The sequence below is a fragment of the Tupaia chinensis genome, unplaced genomic scaffold (genome assembly GCF_000334495.1).
Source record: "Tupaia chinensis unplaced genomic scaffold, TupChi_1.0 Scaffold000002_1, whole genome shotgun sequence".
Lineage (NCBI taxonomy): Eukaryota > Metazoa > Chordata > Mammalia > Scandentia > Tupaiidae > Tupaia > Tupaia belangeri.
In genome coordinates this window covers 5321226-5324966 of record NW_006159428.1, presented here as the reverse complement: position 1 = coordinate 5324966, position 3741 = coordinate 5321226, and the positions used below count along the sequence as shown (strand labels likewise).

The following is a 3741-nucleotide window of genomic DNA, read 5'->3' as shown; positions in this document are numbered from 1 at the left end:
TGGTACTTATATAGTTTTATAGGGATCTAAAACTTAATTTAAGGAATCCTAATATATTTATCTATTTCACTTGGTGAGGGCAGGGGTGTCCTGGGCCAGTTTTGGCCTAATCCTATTTTACGTAAAGAAAGGATTAAGTTTACCTTAAATGTATTTTGAAGGGCCTTCCAAAGGTCAAGATTATTTCTGCCTAGATAGAATTTTAGCCCACCCACTATTGTGACCATGGAGAGAAAGCATTATAATTAATGATAAGTGATCAGAGCAAAGGGGAGAGGTCGGGGGACTTCCTGGAAGATTTTATTGTATACTCAGGATGTATAAGAGAGCTATGTAATTCTTTTATAGTAGTATATTGGTGAGTCAGAGGCGGGGCGCCAAGGCTGCCACAGTTTCTGGAGCAAAATCCTAGGTCGGGTGGGGTGGGGGGGCACACAGTAGCGGCCTTGCCAACGTACTGAACCGACCGGAAGTGAGGGGGCTCAGACAGATCCTGGGGCCCCGCCGAGTTGGACTCCTCCAGTCCTCTCTCTCCCCCTGCCCCAATCTCCCAATTTTGAACACTGGCCAAATTTGCTTTATCATTCTCTCCTCTTTCTTTCTCTTCCTCCCTCCTTCCTTCCTTCCTTTTTTGTTTGTGTGGTCTTTTAGACAGAGTCTCACTGTGTTATGACTCTTTTCCCTCAGCCTCCTGAGTAGCTGAAACTATGGGAGCATTTCATCTTGCTGGGCTTTTGAGAGTGAGCCAAGGATCGAACTCAGGTCTCCCATGTGGCCTCCATCTGCTAAGCAGCAGCATCCAGCATGTGCTACCGCAGCCGGCCCTTGCTCTCTTTTTGTACATACATATACTTATGTATATATTTTTGTGAGCTGTTGAGTAGGTTGTGAACACTATGTCCTTAATACCCTAGTATGCATTTTCTAAGAACAAGGGTATCTTCTCTTATAACCACAGTATGATTATCATAGTCAGGAAATTTAACATTGCTGCAATACTTCTGAGTCTATTGTTCAATTTTGCCAATTGACTCAAGAATGCCATTATAGCATTTTTTTGTTTTAATTCTGGTGCATGAGCCAGTTTAGATCATGTTTTGCACTTAGTGGTCCTGTCTCTTTGGTCTTTGAAAATCTGGTATAATTCCTCAGCCTTTGTCTTTCATGACTTTGTCATTATTGAAGAATGCAGGCTAGTTACTTTATACACTGCCCCTAAATTCCTGGTTGATGTCTTGTCTTGATTAGATTTAGAGAAGACTGGCATAGTTTGGATTCAGTGGCATTTAATGCTGGGTCTGTGTTCCTGTGAAACCATCTCGTGTGTAACTGTGAGAGTCCCCCCACACTTGGCTGACACTGAGAGAGATAATCTCCATGGTACCTTTCAGTACCTTTTAGTTTATATGTCTAAAGAAATCCAAACACTGATATTAACCAAATCACATTATCTAAAACAAATAACATCATCCCCAATATCCTTGTTTCTGGTGCTACCAGATGTTGTGCAGACAGTGTAGAATTCCAAGAGAAGCTCTTTCTTCATACCTCTGACTATGGCAAGGATTGATGATGCTTTTCATGTGAGTCAGGAATGGCCAGGGGAGAGAGGGTAAAGACACAGGAAGAGGCATGTGTTACACGTGGAGTGGATGGTTGTAGCAGTAATTGCTGCTCACTGTAGTCCCCATTGTGAACAGAAATGGAATGTGTATAAGGGGATGTTCTCTGGTATGGAGCTATTTGGGTCAGAGTTGAAGTCTTCGCAAGCTGTTATAGAGGCAGGGAGCAGCTGGCCACCAAGAAGTATGACTCAAGTCTGTCGCTCCTTCTGCTATATGAAGTATCTTTGTAGTTTTTTTTTTAAAAAAAAAATGTCCAGAAACTGAAAGACTGGAGGACATAAAAGCACTGAACATTGTTATGGACATTAGGGACAAAGTGGAAGGAGTGTGGGAGAGGGGAAGCGTGTAGGAAAGGAAATTTGGGGAAAAAAATAGAGGCCAGACAATTGTGGAACACAGACATGGTTTATTATCTGTTGATGATGATGTGTATTGTATTCTCAACTGGGCTGGTCTGAGGTGTCTATCGTGCTGGGTAAAGTATCTTTACAATCTTGATGTATAGCAGTTGAATGTATAAAAAATAAATAAATAAATAAAAGTTCAGAGGGCTGGCAGTGGTAGTACAACTGGATCCATATGGAAAAGGTCCTGGGTTCACATCCTGGGACCTCCTTGAACATGCTGGGTGTGTGTGCCAACCCATGATCTGGGCTGGCTGAGACAGGGTGTGAATCAAAGAAAGGAAACCTTGTTAGGTGTATCTGACTCCCTGTCTCTGTCTCTCTCTATCTCTCTCACAGAGGAAATAGATGAATAAACTTAAAAAAAATGTTTAGAGACAGGGAACAAACTCAAAGTAGCATATCAGATGTCTATCCTCTATATGTTACCCGAACTTTGCTTGAAGTATTTATTGACTCACTTATTAAGCTTTGGGAATGGCTAGATCCTGGAGCTCAAATGACATCATCAGGACTATCTCTCAGCTCTGTCCTCCTCAACTTCCAGCTTCTTACTCAAATAGGATGTCTCCATTTGCATAAAAAATTATCCCATTAGTTTACATAGTGATCACAATCTCAGGAAAAAAGACCCCTTTTCCTATATTAGTTATCCAAAGTGGACTCTAAAAATCTTGCCTGGGTCAAAGTCCAGCACTGGACCCATCACTGTATTTAGAAAAAAATGTATATTCTGATTGACCCAGTTCACATTACACATCTCATTCACTGGGAATCAGGTCATGTGATTGATCATCCCATCAGATGATGAAGAGACAGTTCTTCAATAGAAAGGATGTTCATTAAGGAAAAGAAATTGTGGTGTGATGATTCCCTATGAGGGGTGTCTTCTCTTCTCCCTCTCTCTCTGTCTCTCAGTCTCTCTTTGGGGACCACATAAGCCCCTTAGCACAAATAAATAAACAGATGAACCTTTTTCTTTTTTCGCCAAGATGGTGTCGAAAGAGAAGAAGGGAAGCTTCTGTCCCTCCCAAACCTGAAGCTAAAGCAAAGGCTTTGAAGGCCAAGAAGGCAGTGCTGAAAAGCGTCCACAGCCACACAAAAAAGAAGATCCATACATCACCCACCTTCCGGAGGCCCAAGACTCTTCAGCTGTGGAGGCAGCCCAGATATCCTCGGAAGTGTGCCCCGAGTAGAAACAAGCTTGGCCATTATGCTATCATCGAGTTCCCCCTGACAATTGAGTTTGCCATGAAGAAGACGGAAGACAATAACACACTCGTGTTCACTGTAGACATCAAAGCCAACAAGCACCAGATCAAACAGGCTATGAAGAAGCTCAGTGATACTGATGTGGCCAAGGTCAACACTCTAATCAGGCCTGATGGAGAGAAGAAGGCCTATGTGTGACTGGCTCCCGATTATGATGATTTGGATGTTGCCATCTAAAATGAGTCCAGCTGGCTAATTCTAAATACACACTTTTCCACCATAAAAATAAATAAATAAATAAATAAATAAATAAACAAACAAACAGATAAGGAAATGATTTCCTCATTGGAGTTGTGTTTCACATGTGAAGTTTGATGGGACAATGAAGCACGTACATGCAGAGGACATACCCTGGGCAGCAGCACACACACACGTGGCCAGGCGCACGCGTACGAGAACAGTTAATGTACTGAGCAGCTGGCCTGGATGACAGTGTCCCC

General features: G+C 42.4%; 1 pseudogene; it reads left to right on the top strand.

The window, feature by feature from the left end:
• Positions 1–3478, top strand: part of LOC106734943 (60S ribosomal protein L23a pseudogene) — an 8517-nt pseudogene extending 5039 nt beyond the window's left edge.
• The last annotated feature ends 263 nt before the right edge of the window (positions 3479–3741 follow it).